This window comes from Triturus cristatus, chromosome 5_2 (genome assembly GCF_964204655.1).
Source record: "Triturus cristatus chromosome 5_2, aTriCri1.1, whole genome shotgun sequence".
Taxonomy (NCBI): Eukaryota; Metazoa; Chordata; class Amphibia; order Caudata; family Salamandridae; genus Triturus; species Triturus cristatus.
In genome coordinates, this window is record NC_140588.1 from 341792875 (window position 1) to 341809082 (window position 16208).

A 16208-nucleotide genomic window follows, 5' to 3' on the forward strand; every position below is an offset into this window, starting at 1 on the left:
TCGACATGTGCTGCATTCTGCAACACGCGAAGAAAGAGGAAAATGCCGTAGGCATGCTGGCACCCCTGAAACGTGGTGTAAGAGTGTCTGCGTTGGTGCTAGGCAGCAGACTTAGGCCACTGCAGGCAGAAAGCATGAGTGCACCAAATATTGGTAAATGTGGTGCATTTATGCTCTCTCCTCTTCACTCAGCGCAGCAAGTTGTCTTACTGTATTGCGTAAAAGAATGATAAATATTGCCTGAAGAGACTTGTCAAGGATCACGCAGTTTGGACATGAGGTGAAGCTGGGCTCCACGCTAAACAGTGTAAATTTCTAGGCCATGTGAATGAATAATGAATGAATACAAAATTTATAAGCGCATCATACACCTAAAGGCATCTTGGAGTTAATGAAGTTGAAAGAAAAGGGAACCATGAAAAAAACACATGAATAGAGCATATGGGCCTAGCAATCTTGGCCATTTGCAGAAAAGAAACTTCTCGATCTATGCAAAAAGATAAGATTACAATTTTACCTAGTCATGAGATTAGGAATAGCACAAAGACTCAAAGGAAGTTGATACCAAGTTTTAGAGGCGAAAACTGAGAATTGTTTGCCTCCTAAGCAGGCTCACCTAAAGTGAGGAAATATGGTCATGACTTGAGAGGAAGAACAAAGGGGGAAGAGCCAGGAACAATGTATTTAATCAATCCTGAACTGCAGGAGCACGAGTTCCTTGTAATACTCAATGGATCAGGTACAAAGACTTAAGCAAATTGTTTGGAAACCAGTGTAATTTACACTTGGCCTCAGTAAGGTGATCAAATTAATATAAACTACAAACCAGTCTCACGACTATATTCTGAATCAGTCACAGTCTGGTCAGTAGCTTTGAAGGGACACCTAAAAAGTGGGGATTGGCGAACTACTTCCTAGACAGGATAGTTGTAGCCCCCACCATGTCTCAATATTCTTTTAATTTAAATATATTTCTCCACATCCTAGATGGAATAGCTAGAAGGCAAGATTGAAGGTTTTCATGGGCTTGTTGGCCTCCTTAATAGGACACTCTGATCTAAAGAGGAGCTTAGTGCCATCTCCATAGGAGTTTCAATCAATACCAAAATATCAAATGATACTAATGAGTTGTCGTAAGTAAACGCTAAACAAAATGGAGGACATCATCATGCGTGGGAACCCCACGGCTCACTTCATTAGGTTTAGATCTAAAAGGGATAATTATTAAGGAATGGTGGATCTCAGTCAAGACAGAGTAAAACCAAGCTAGGGGAGTTCCTTTGACACCCACATCTGCCCTACAGTAAGGCATATGCTATTCACATTGGTGTGGCAAGGTGAGGCATAGGTTAGTTTTCAATTTCAAGACCATTTCAACCACTGGTCCTATAAAGCAGTGCGATTTGTGATCAGTGAGGTTGGCAGAGCAACCAATATAATTTGTTTGATTTTTTGCGGGGTCATGTATGTAGTTGGTGTCATGAATCAAGTGCTTTAGGGAGTCTAATGGTAAGGTGGAGACAGTCATTGTAATTAGTTTGATTTTGTGTATCACCTTGGGCAGAGCAGCAGGGTTATAACTATCATTAGTACTGCATATGCAGTAGTATTGGGTGAAGGGGTGTGAAAGTCTCATTGCTCCCCAATTACGGCTGTATTTTAATACTTAACTGTGGAGTCGAAAGGGGATGCCAATTCCATGGCCCTATGGAACCCTTGGTTCTCTAGAACAGAATGGCCCCAAAGCCACATGCACTTGTAGGCCAGCTAGAGTCTGGATGGTCAGTTTGTGAACTCTGTTTTGTATGCACACTTTAGGGCTACCTCATCTGCTTTCTCTTTTGTGTACATTTTTAAGAGGATGGTGGAAGACTTCAGAGTTTTCTGTGACATGGAGTTAAAAGCTTAATATTCTTCTGGGTCATATTCAGGGCTGGACAGTCAATTTAGCCACTCTGGCATTTCACCAGAAGGATGCAGGCTAAAGGGCTCCTTTTAGAGCAGGGAGCACTGGAATGACCCAACCATGCCTCCCTATCTTCTAGTCAGGGCCTCCTAAAGTCTGAGGCTTGTTTAATATTGTTTGAAAGTCTGATTATGTTCACAAGTTCAGCCCTGGTCATAATCTGATGTTGTTGACATAAGACTGTAAGAGTGGGGCTTTTTTGTACTATAAGGGAGCATGCAAAATCTTTTGTTAATTTTTTTTATTTATTTGTTGGTGGTATTAAGCATAACATTTTTACAAATATTTTACACCAGCATCCATCATCTAGGGCAGGGATTTGGCAGGAATTACAAAGTGCTTCGTTATTAACCGTTTCCAGAATCGGGAAAAGTAAATTACCGTATCTGTTGTCGGGAATGTTTGACCAAGTAGTGTGTGCAAAAAACAATGGTTCTGTCGGAAAATGAACAGGCTAACTTAATAGGTACTGAATACACGTTAGATTCTCAAGGACACACACAGACCAAAAGAAACAGGACAGAATCCAGGTCACTTGATAGAATGATGTTAATTAATGTATCAAAAACACCAAAAATATTTACAGGGTAATCCAACCAACAAACACAGGATGTAGTGAAACAATTAGTGAAACGGTGATACTTAGCACAAAACACATCACATATAACGAATATGTACAATGAACAATACATAAAAATAATCAACAAACAAGGTCCTATTTACAATACATAAGCCACTTAAGGGTTCAAAGTCTCCTCGTTATCTAAGTGGATTTGCATGTGACACATAGGACATGTAACGTCGACGTTTCGACCCTGGGATAATTGTGCCAATTATTACGCATCGGATTGGGTCTTCATCAGGACAGATGGGGTTGGGGACCTGTAAACGCAAGGGATATGGTGTCAGGGCCATGTGTGTGTTACATGTAATGGAAATAATTAATTTCCCAATTACCATCAATTGTCTCACCTGGGGAACCAATTTAAATTGTAGGAAAAGGATTCCTGTTGTCGCAAATGCAGATGGCCAACATCAAATGTTGAAATACTAGTTTAATCCTGCAAAAGATTAAAGGGGAGGAACTGATGTAAAATCTGGACAGGTTGCGTTGGAAATGGTGGAAACATACCTGTGCGCACAGGAGAAAAACATACCTTTGGGACGGAGATATGATTTGGGAGGAGGAGTGGTGCTGTCTCTACAATCGCCACAAACTGAAAAAACAAAGGGCAAAGAGGAGTCTGAGTGATTAAGGAAGATTAATCATTTGGAAAAAAGACGCCTCTATCAATATCATCTACTCGTGTAAAAACGAATAATTAAGGAAGAGGAAATTGAAGAACATGCGTTGTTCAAAATCAGGATGTAATGTCACCCAGACACATGATACTAAAGTTTTGGAGGTGACTGATGCCATAGCGCAAGGTGTCACAATTATGCGTAATATTTATCAGACGCACACCGAATAATAAATTGTTGGAGGTGCATAATGTCAAAAGCGCAAACTGTCATACTTATGGTAGGGCGAGAATAGCCTGATACCAATATATGAGTAAAGTTGGTGGTTGGTATTGCCATGTAAAATCCTATACTAAACCAAGTCCGTGAATGCAAAGGCAAAAGACAAATGTATCACGGCATATTTTAGTTAATAGCCGGCGTTGTTACCGTGTAAAGATATTGTAACATTTATACTGGGGCGCGTAGTTGTTATCCCCCATCTACAGAATAATAAAAAGCCAAAGGTGCCTAATGCCAAAAAACACAAGTTATCACAAATAAGGTGGGGCGTGAGTGTTATAACTTTATGGTTGAACCTGATACCAATTCATGAGTAAAGACGACTATTACCATATATATTTTCTAACTAGACCAAGTCCTTAAAAGCACCACAAGAAACAAATCAATCACGGCTAATTTAACACGCATTGTGGCCGTGTACTCCGTTCAATCAATGAGCCAGACGGCGCGATGTCGACTTACTTGGAGTCCGTGAATGGACATCTGATTCCGTCTACGGCTCAGCTGCAACTGACAGCGAGCTCCCGCCCTGAGCTAACTATATGACGTAGTAGGAAGCCAGGGGCGCGCGGCTGTTAGAATGAATCAGCAGAACGGGGAAAGCCAGGAATGGAATTGAGGGCGGGCGCCAGCAGAGTGCTGACGAGCTGGTTGAAACGGGAGGAAACATGCCGAAAACAAATTCATTTATTTTTATACAAGTTATGATGCCTCAATGCGGTAGTGAATGCTTGATAATTAACATATTTAAGCATTCATTACACACATCGTCTATTTAGGAACACGCGATGTAATTAATGCGGGAGTGATGTGACCTGATTCAGAAGTCACATGAAAAATGTAATGGCAGAAGTTATAGTAAGCCTCATCCGTATGAAATTTAACATATTTGGGCATTCTTACATGCAATGTCCCTGTTAGAAGCAACAATGTGGTTCATGCGGGTGTGCTGTGAAATCACCTTATAGTAAGTTTCTCAAACATGACATGGTTCTGAAATCACATGACAGGTGTGGTGGCAGAAGTCATAATACACCCCATATGTATAATAGGATGACACATTACTTTTTGAAGGTATATACATGGAGCTAGACTTGCACAAATCATACTTATACAGATCGCAATTAAGGGCACATATTTATCACATATCCAGAGATGTCAACATGAGATAAGTAGGCCTTAGCAAGAGTTACGCTAAGGAACGTAAACATAAACATAAACACAGCATGCTTAATGAAACATTACTTTATGTCATCAAAAGTAAAATTTAAAGTTTGCTCATTTGTAAACAAGTTTCCTCATGTTCATTCAGCCCACTATTGGTGGCATCCAGAAGATGGATCCAACGACACTCTTTAAAGTTGAGAGAAGTGCCCATGTTACCACCCCTTCTGTGTAATGTGACCTTCTCAAGCACCCACCACTCTAGATCTTGATGTGTGTGTCTTTTGTTCGTATAGTGTTCTACCAATGGAGCCCCAAGGGATTTACATTTGATCCTGCTCTGGTGTTGTTGGATCCTGTTTTTCACTTTTTGTGTAGTCTGGCCTACATATATCAGTTTGCAGGGACATCTAATTGCATAAATCACGTTTTGACTGTTGCAATTTGAAAAGTGGTTCAGGGAGTACGTCTTTCCCAAGTGATCGAAGCTGGTACCCACTTTGGTGTTCGGACAGACCTTGCAGTGACCGCATTTGTGATGTCCATGAATTTGTGGTAGTTGTAGCATAGATCTTACATTAGGTGTTGGTGGGGGTTCCAGGTACGAGGATACTACAAACTCCTTAACGTTTTTGGCACGTTTGAACGCAAACATAGGGACTTCAGGATAGCCAATCTCAGGGCCCACCAGATTCCAATATTTTCTAATGACTTTATTGATTTCATTACTTCTGGTGTTGAATGTAGTGACACAGATTAGTCGCCCCATTTCTTCATTTTTGGGTTGCACCTCAAGAAGCGTTTCTCTGGGCCTGTACCAGGCCCTTTTTCTTGATCTGTTCAGCAAGCCTTTCGGGTATCCTCTCTCCCTCAGTTTGGCAATCAGAATGTCAGTTTCCTTGAAGTAGTCACTTCTTCTTGAACAGTTGCGCCTCAACCTTAAAAATTGTCCATACGGAAGATTATCACGTAGGTTTCTGGGATGGTGAGAGTTATATTGTAACAAGGTGTTACGGTCTGTAGGCTTCTTGTATAGAGACATCAAAATGCTTCCGTCTTCCGCTTGTAAAGTCAAATCTAAAAACGGTATTGATTCCCTGTGGTGTGACATGGTGAATTGAATGTTATGATTCTGTGAGTTCAACCAAGTTGCAAAGGCTATTAGTTGATTTTCTGTCCCAGTCCATAGCATGAGGACGTCATCTATATATCTCTTCCACGCCGTGATGTTGTCTAAGAAAGGATTCAAAGCCGAGTAGATGGTACTATCCTCGAAATGATCCATATAAAGATTCGCTAAGCTCGGCGCGAATCCGGCCCCCATGGCTACTCCTCTACATTGAAGATAAAACTCGTTGTAAAAGATAAAGTAGTTTTTTTCCATCGCAATGTGAAGTAGTTTAACAAGGAAGTCTGTTGGAACCCAGTGTGGTCTTGGACGAGAGTCCAGTACGTTACTCATGACTTCTATAGCCTCATGTTGCGGTATGCTGGTGTACAGCGAGCTTACATCTAGAGTTGCAAACAGTTGTAAGGAACAGTCAAAAGGTTGGCCTTCAAAAATTTGGATGGTATGCATAGTGTCCCTAATGAACGACCTAGTTTCCAAGACAAAAGGTTGTAAAAAACTGTCAAGGTATTGGTTCAAGGGTTCTAGGATGGAGCCGCAGCCGGACACGATAGGTCTTCCTGGAGGTTTTGAAAGGTTTTTATGGACCTTGGGAATGGTGTATATTGTGGGTATTCTTGGGTCAGTTTTGTTGAGGAATTTGCTCTCAGATTCCGAGAGGAATCCCTGTTCAAGGCCGTAGGTTGTTAAATCACGGATGAGCTTAGCAATCTCCCTGGTAGGATCATATGAGATCTTTCTGTAACTGTCGGTACAGCTAAGCTGAGAATTGATTTCTTTTATGTAATCTTCAGTGTCTTGTACGACCACCGCTCCACCCTTGTCTGCAGGCTTGATTACAATTGACTTGTTGTTGTTTAATGTAGACAATGCAAACCTTTCCTCTTTGGTAATGTTGTGCTTGATGTACTTGGTGTTGTTAAGGATTTCCATTGTTTCAAACATCACCACTTTTTCATAAGCCAAGATCTTGTCATTCATTAAGTATGATGCCGGTGTAAAAGTAGAAGGCGGACGGAATTCTGTTGCTGTAATGTTCTTTTTGTAACTGTCATTTTTCGCAAAGAAGTATTTAAGGCGAATCTTCCTGAAGAATTGTTGCAACTCCAGTTTGATGTTAAAGGAGTTGGGGACGGAGGTAGGAACAAAGGACAAGCCCCTAGCAAGGATATCGTGTTCTGCTTTGTTCAAAGTATACTTTGAGATGTTTAATACAGGGTCCTTTTTATTCGTGACAGACAGAGCGGCATTCTCCTGATGCAGTGTTGGATCTTCAGTGTTTGAGGAGTTGTCTGGTGTAGGAATTACCACCGGTAGGTCTGACGTCTGGTGCGGATCTCCCCGTGGTTCTGTTGAGCTTGTGCTTGGAAGCGAACCCGGGAGTTGCCCCGTTGGTTCCCACGTGTTTGATTCCATCTGGGCGGACGCCCCCAGTTCTGATCTCGGCTTGTCCAGGAGGGTTCCCCTAAAAAAGCCGAATTGGATGGTCCAAAATTGTCTGGGTATCTGGTGCGTGGCTGGTAAGCTGGACCTTGTTGGAACGATTGCTCAGGTGGCTGGAAATTAGTAGCCTCTGTGTATGGGCGGTTATCCGAACTTGTACTCGCTCTTTCAGAGTCGTTTTCTGAGCCACTCCCGAATGATGAGTTTGAGAAGGTGGCGAATCTCCGGGAATATTGTCTGTTCCGGTTGGTGTAGTACCCCTGCGAGTCTTGGATGTAGTAATCGTCACTCGTATAGGGGTATGTTAACTTTTTGTCATAGGCTTTAATGTCCTTGGCAAGTTTCTCAAGTTTCTTACTCAACGTGATGGTGTTAAATTCGGAAGTGGCCTTTTCTGCTCGTTCCAGAGCTTCTTTTGCGTTCTTCAAGCTCCTGTCTTCTAAGATCTCTTTCTTTAGTTCAGTTATCTCTACGATCAGTTTTTTCGCATACTCAAGGGCAGTTTCCACCCCCAGCACCATCCAGTGGCGGGAACAGTTGTTTGCCACAAAGCTGAACCCTTCACGGAATTTTGGAAGATCAATAAAAATAGCCGGCTCGTTACGGACCTGCAGTCCTTTTGGAATGATGTTGGCTTGCAAATACTTGGTTAAAAGATGTCCATGAAGTCTGGTTCGAATCAATTTCTTCTCCAATCTTTCCAGACGGGACAATTTATCATTCAAGGAGGTGTCAATGGGCGTTAGGCCAGTGCCCAGATAGTCAAATTCTGATTGTTCTTGAATCAATTTATTTATATAATCCTCACTGTAGGACAATGTTTCTTTCTCTGACATAGTTTGTATTAGTTATGGGAAAGATCACAATAAATGTGTGAAGGCCCTCGCAGGAAAAACCTGCACTGGATAACCATTAACGATAATGGGGCAACCCAGTAACCCTCAGAACCTGGGTAAGATAGTGTGTGCAAAAAACAATGGTTCTGTCGGAAAATGAACTGATGAAAATGAAAAAATGAAAATGTCCCGTCTGGAAAGATTGGAGAAGAAATTGATTCGAACCAGACTTCATGGACATCTTTTAACCAAGTATTTGCAAGCCAACATCATTCCAAAAGGACTGCAGGTCCGTAACGAGCCGGCTATTTTTATTGATCTTCCAAAATTCCGTGAAGGGTTCAGCTTTGTGGCAAACAACTGTTCCCGCCACTGGATGGTGCTGGGGGTGGAAACTGCCCTTGAGTATGCGAAAAAACTGATCGTAGAGATAACTGAACTAAAGAAAGAGATCTTAGAAGACAGGAGCTTGAAGAACGCAAAAGAAGCTCTGGAACGAGCAGAAAAGGCCACTTCCGAATTTAACACCATCACGTTGAGTAAGAAACTTGAGAAACTTGCCAAGGACATTAAAGCCTATGACAAAAAGTTAACATACCCCTATACGAGTGACGATTACTACATCCAAGACTCGCAGGGGTACTACACCAACCGGAACAGACAATATTCCCGGAGATTCGCCACCTTCTCAAACTCATCATTCGGGAGTGGCTCAGAAAACGACTCTGAAAGAGCGAGTACAAGTTCGGATAACCGCCCATACACAGAGGCTACTAATTTCCAGCCACCTGAGCAATCGTTCCAACAAGGTCCAGCTTACCAGCCACGCACCAGATACCCAGACAATTTTGGACCATCCAATTCGGCTTTTTTAGGGGAACCCTCCTGGACAAGCCGAGATCAGAACTGGGGGCGTCCGCCCAGATGGAATCAAACACGTGGGAACCAACGGGGCAACTCCCGGGTTCGCTTCCAAGCACAAGCTCAACAGAACCACGGGGAGATCCGCACCAGACGTCAGACCTACCGGTGGTAATTCCTACACCAGACAACTCCTCAAACACTGAAGATCCAACACTGCATCAGGAGAATGCCGCTCTGTCTGTCACGAATAAAAAGGACCCTGTATTAAACATCTCAAAGTATACTTTGAACAAAGCAGAACACGATATCCTTGCTAGGGGCTTGTCCTTTGTTCCTACCTCCGTCCCCAACTCCTTTAACATCAAACTGGAGTTGCAACAATTCTTCAGGAAGATTCGCCTTAAATACTTCTTTGCGAAAAATGACAGTTACAAAAAGAACATTACAGCAACAGAATTCCGTCCGCCTTCTACTTTTACACCGGCATCATACTTAATGAATGACAAGATCTTGGCTTATGAAAAAGTGGTGATGTTTGAAACAATGGAAATCCTTAACAACACCAAGTACATCAAGCACAACATTACCAAAGAGGAAAGGTTTGCATTGTCTACATTAAACAACAACAAGTCGATTGTAATCAAGCCTGCAGACAAGGGTGGAGCGGTGGTCGTACAAGACACTGAAGATTACATAAAAGAAATCAATTCTCAGCTTAGCTGTCCCGACAGTTACAGAAAGATCTCATATGATCCTACCAGGGAGATTGCTAAGCTCATCCGTGATTTAACAACCTACGGCCTTGAACAGGGATTCCTCTCGGAATCTGAGAGCAAATTCCTCAACAAAACTGACCCAAGAATACCCACAATATACACCATTCCCAAGGTCCATAAAAACCTTTCAAAACCTCCAGGAAGACCTATCGTGTCCGGCTGCGGCTCCATCCTAGAACCCTTGAACCAATACCTTGACAGTTTTTTACAACCTTTTGTCTTGGAAACTAGGTCGTTCATTAGGGACACTATGCATACCATCCAAATTTTTGAAGGCCAACCTTTTGACTGTTCCTTACAACTGTTTGCAACTCTAGATGTAAGCTCGCTGTACACCAGCATACCGCAACATGAGGCTATAGAAGTCATGAGTAACGTACTGGACTCTCGTCCAAGACCACACTGGGTTCCAACAGACTTCCTTGTTAAACTACTTCACATTGCGATGGAAAAAAACTACTTTATCTTTTACAACGAGTTTTATCTTCAATGTAGAGGAGTAGCCATGGGGGCCGGATTCGCGCCGAGCTTAGCGAATCTTTATATGGATCATTTCGAGGATAGTACCATCTACTCGGCTTTGAATCCTTTCTTAGACAACATCACGGCGTGGAAGAGATATATAGATGACGTCCTCATGCTATGGACTGGGACAGAAAATCAACTAATAGCCTTTGCAACTTGGTTGAACTCACAGAATCATAACATTCAATTCACCATGTCACACCACAGGGAATCAATACCGTTTTTAGATTTGACTTTACAAGCGGAAGACGGAAGCATTTTGATGTCTCTATACAAGAAGCCTACAGACCGTAACACCTTGTTACAATATAACTCTCACCATCCCAGAAACCTACGGGATAATCTTCCGTATGGACAATTTTTAAGGTTGAGGCGCAACTGTTCAAGAAGAAGTGACTACTTCAAGGAAACTGACATTCTGATTGCCAAACTGAGGGAGAGAGGATACCCGAAAGGCTTGCTGAACAGATCAAGAAAAAGGGCCTGGTACAGGCCCAGAGAAACGCTTCTTGAGGTGCAACCCAAAAATGAAGAAATGGGGCGACTAATCTGTGTCACTACATTCAACACCAGAAGTAATGAAATCAATAAAGTCATTAGAAAATATTGGAATCTGGTGGGCCCTGAGATTGGCTATCCTGAAGTCCCTATGTTTGCGTTCAAACGTGCCAAAAACGTTAAGGAGTTTGTAGTATCCTCGTACCTGGAACCCCCACCAACACCTAATGTAAGATCTATGCTACAACTACCACAAATTCATGGACATCACAAATGCGGTCACTGCAAGGTCTGTCCGAACACCAAAGTGGGTACCAGCTTCGATCACTTGGGAAAGACGTACTCCCTGAACCACTTTTCAAATTGCAACAGTCAAAACGTGATTTATGCAATTAGATGTCCCTGCAAACTGATATATGTAGGCCAGACTACACAAAAAGTGAAAAACAGGATCCAACAACACCAGAGCAGGATCAAATGTAAATCCCTTGGGGCTCCATTGGTAGAACACTATACGAACAAAAGACACACACATCAAGATCTAGAGTGGTGGGTGCTTGAGAAGGTCACATTACACAGAAGGGGTGGTAACATGGGCACTTCTCTCAACTTTAAAGAGTGTCGTTGGATCCATCTTCTGGATGCCACCAATAGTGGGCTGAATGAACATGAGGAAACTTGTTTACAAATGAGCAAACTTTAAATTTTACTTTTGATGACATAAAGTAATGTTTCATTAAGCATGCTGTGTTTATGTTTATGTTTACGTTCCTTAGCGTAACTCTTGCTAAGGCCTACTTATCTCATGTTGACATCTCTGGATATGTGATAAATATGTGCCCTTAATTGCGATCTGTATAAGTATGATTTGTGCAAGTCTAGCTCCATGTATATACCTTCAAAAAGTAATGTGTCATCCTATTATACATATGGGGTGTATTATGACTTCTGCCACCACACCTGTCATGTGATTTCAGAACCATGTCATGTTTGAGAAACTTACTATAAGGTGATTTCACAGCACACCCGCATGAACCACATTGTTGCTTCTAACAGGGACATTGCATGTAAGAATGCCCAAATATGTTAAATTTCATACGGATGAGGCTTACTATAACTTCTGCCATTACATTTTTCATGTGACTTCTGAATCAGGTCACATCACTCCCGCATTAATTACATCGCGTGTTCCTAAATAGACGATGTGTGTAATGAATGCTTAAATATGTTAATTATCAAGCATTCACTACCGCATTGAGGCATCATAACTTGTATAAAAATAAATGAATTTGTTTTCGGCATGTTTCCTCCCGTTTCAACCAGCTCGTCAGCACTCTGCTGGCGCCCGCCCTCAATTCCATTCCTGGCTTTCCCCGTTCTGCTGATTCATTCTAACAGCCGCGCGCCCCTGGCTTCCTACTACGTCATATAGTTAGCTCAGGGCGGGAGCTCGCTGTCAGTTGCAGCTGAGCCGTAGACGGAATCAGATGTCCATTCACGGACTCCAAGTAAGTCGACATCGCGCCGTCTGGCTCATTGATTGAACGGAGTACACGGCCACAATGCGTGTTAAATTAGCCGTGATTGATTTGTTTCTTGTGGTGCTTTTAAGGACTTGGTCTAGTTAGAAAATATATATGGTAATAGTCGTCTTTACTCATGAATTGGTATCAGGTTCAACCATAAAGTTATAACACTCACGCCCCACCTTATTTGTGATAACTTGTGTTTTTTGGCATTAGGCACCTTTGGCTTTTTATTATTCTGTAGATGGGGGATAACAACTACGCGCCCCAGTATAAATGTTACAATATCTTTACACGGTAACAACGCCGGCTATTAACTAAAATATGCCGTGATACATTTGTCTTTTGCCTTTGCATTCACGGACTTGGTTTAGTATAGGATTTTACATGGCAATACCAACCACCAACTTTACTCATATATTGGTATCAGGCTATTCTCGCCCTACCATAAGTATGACAGTTTGCGCTTTTGACATTATGCACCTCCAACAATTTATTATTCGGTGTGCGTCTGATAAATATTACGCATAATTGTGACACCTTGCGCTATGGCATCAGTCACCTCCAAAACTTTAGTATCATGTGTCTGGGTGACATTACATCCTGATTTTGAACAACGCATGTTCTTCAATTTCCTCTTCCTTAATTATTCGTTTTTACACGAGTAGATGATATTGATAGAGGCGTCTTTTTTCCAAATGATTAATCTTCCTTAATCACTCAGACTCCTCTTTGCCCTTTGTTTTTTCAGTTTGTGGCGATTGTAGAGACAGCACCACTCCTCCTCCCAAATCATATCTCCGTCCCAAAGGTATGTTTTTCTCCTGTGCGCACAGGTATGTTTCCACCATTTCCAACGCAACCTGTCCAGATTTTACATCAGTTCCTCCCCTTTAATCTTTTGCAGGATTAAACTAGTATTTCAACATTTGATGTTGGCCATCTGCATTTGCGACAACAGGAATCCTTTTCCTACAATTTAAATTGGTTCCCCAGGTGAGACAATTGATGGTAATTGGGAAATTAATTATTTCCATTACATGTAACACACACATGGCCCTGACACCATATCCCTTGCGTTTACAGGTCCCCAACCCCGTCTGTCCTGATGAAGACCCAATCCGATGCGTAATAATTGGCACAATTATCCCAGGGTCGAAACGTCGACGTTACATGTCCTATGTGTCACATGCAAATCCACTTAGATAACGAGGAGACTTTGAACCCTTAAGTGGCTTATGTATTGTAAATAGGACCTTGTTTGTTGATTATTTTTATGTATTGTTCATTGTACATATTCGTTATATGTGATGTGTTTTGTGCTAAGTATCACCGTTTCACTAATTGTTTCACTACATCCTGTGTTTGTTGGTTGGATTACCCTGTAAATATTTTTGGTGTTTTTGATACATTAATTAACATCATTCTATCAAGTGACCTGGATTCTGTCCTGTTTCTTTTGGTCTGTGTGTGTCCTTGAGAATCTAACGTGTATTCAGTACCTATTAAGTTAGCCTGTTCATTTTCCGACAGAACCATTGTTTTTTGCACACACTATCTTACCCAGGTTCTGAGGGTTACTGGGTTGCCCCATTATCGTTAATGGTTGACCAAGTAGTGACAGTATTAGGGTCACAGTTCAAATAACATTTTACAGCCGAAAGTCTGAGTTCAAATTTATGCAAATTAATCTTGGTCCTGGTCTAATAACAGTCCAGCCTTAAGTGCCTGGCCATGTCCTCTATAAATGGCAACACCAGCAACCTTAGGACGGTTTTGGACTTATCGAACTTCATCCGCGAGGTGCAGCTTCTCTTTGATGGCCTTGAGACCATGAAACTGACGTCTGGGCATAACTCAGACACCTCACTGAGAATAACAAAAACTTGATGGAGTATTTGAACTAATATCACCCACTGGTAATTACTCGGACTGCATTCCAGTCCATTTTTTATGGTCACAGTGCCATCCAAGATGGACCAATCCATTTATGCAAAACTGCCTTAGTCCAGCTCCAATAAGAACAGTTAAGCTCAAACTGGCAGGTCACATCTGCACCAGAACACAAGTAACCAGTGCCCATATTTGGATTTTTGAAGCCTTGTCTGTGAGGCAGAGCTTGAGTTCTGTGGCCAAAACCAGCCTAGGGTTGCTTGTGTTCCCTCTGAGAGCAGACCAGGCCTGGTAGCTCTGTATAGACTGTGCCTTGTGGGACAGGGCCAACACTGGCTTGCATGTGGTTCATCCATGTCTGTAACGGCACTAACAAGCTAAAACCGATGGCCTGGAATTCAGTCCAATGTCCTACGGTCTCTGTACCATACAACTTAAGTCTGGCTTTAATGATGAGGCCCACCAAAACTGAAATTAGTCCTCGCTGTGCCACTGGACTCACGTTACACTCAGTGGCGTAACAAAACCTCAGGGTGCCCCCTTGCAAGGTGCATGGAGGAGGCCCCTCATGCTCCAGACCCAGTCAGGAGCTCTCAGGACAGCCTGTGCACAGTGCTGGAGGGGGGCCTCTGGAACGCAGGGGCTATGGAACTATTGTGTTGCCACTGGATGGGTGACCAACAAGGCATAAACCGGCCTGCAGTGGTAGTGCTCTCATAGAAGAGGTGTGGTGCAGCAGCCAGGGTGCCTGATTCCAGACCACGGGGTTCATGGTTCGATCCCCAGCTCTGGGGGCAGGTTAGCCCAGCACCATGTGACTCTGGGCAATAGCTTGCTTAATCTTCTTGACGGCCCCCAGTGCCGGGACACCTCTCTGGATGTAGCTGTGCGCTTTACAAATGTTGGCATTTACATTTACATTCCGAGCGGACCTTCAATGACGCTTTACTCTGGACCATTGCTTGTGAGCTGGAGCCAAGACTCATTTTCAGATCCCTGTCTGTAATGGCAGAGAGGAGCTGAAAATGAAGAACTGGAAATGCTGGTCCCTGTTTACAGTGGAATAGGTGAGGTAAAAAGTGATGAATTGCAATGCAGTCTAAAGTAATTACCAGTGGCAGAGGTTAATTTAAGCAATCCATTCATGACTATTTATGCTGTTTAACTGAGTCTCCCAAAGCAGAACTGGTATACCAACATGTGGTTCTTGAGCCCGCTGTGCCATTACTCATACTGCACCCCTATTAGGAGGTGCAGCAAGGACAAGGACGAAACTGGTCTGGGACTGTTTGTCGTTTGTTCAAAGAGGACCTGGCATGGCTGTTTGGTGTGGTCCATCTCTAATGGGCTGGGACCAAGACTGATTTACTTATAGATGAATCCTGTCTGTAATGCCACAATCAAGCTACAAAGTGATGGGCTGGAAAGCAGACTAGAGTAATTACCAGTGGCTGACATTATTTCAAACATTCCATCCACCACTTTATGTGTTGTCGTAATGAGGAAGTGCAGCATTGTAGTCGTCATCCTTTTTGGCTCCATTTTCATGCCACAGAAGTGAAACCAGCAGCATCAACAGTAACAATCCCGACCTTATTCCTACTTACATAGCTCCTCCTAAGCTCACTGAGAAAGTCCTGGTTTGGCGCCATAAAAAAGGAACACATTTCTTTTTTGGAATTTCCTAGCAATTCACAAGACTCATCAACACGTTGAAGTGTTCACAACTAGCAAGTAGCATTAGTAAAATCTAGTTGTCACAAGAAAAATGATGTCGCCCCTTCATGACCCTGGACTACCACATAACAGAAATAAATAATGGTGGCAGTGTCACCATTGTGGCTAAGTTTAGCAACGAAAGACTGTAATACCAAAAACATCAAACTGTCACTTTATACAATGGAAAGCTAATCATAATGCTTGTTGGTGCTTGATGTGTTCTCATTTCTTAGGTGGAAGAAGAGCAGGGCCTGGAAATTGTGGTGACAATTTGTCTGAAAGAGAGTTTTCCGAGCTGGACACCGGCACAGCTAATTGTTGGATTGCTTGTTGAAGCACTGGAGG

General features: G+C 42.5%; 1 long non-coding RNA gene across 1 annotated transcript; it reads left to right on the forward strand.

Moving 5' to 3' along the window:
- Positions 1-12191: 12191 nt before the first annotated feature.
- On the forward strand, positions 12192-13404 carry LOC146822968 (uncharacterized). Its single transcript, XR_014961861.1, has 4 exons — positions 12192-12233; positions 13003-13062; positions 13159-13247; positions 13338-13404. It is a non-coding gene; the product is annotated as an uncharacterized LOC146822968 (long non-coding RNA).
- Positions 13405-16208: the final 2804 nt, after the last annotated feature.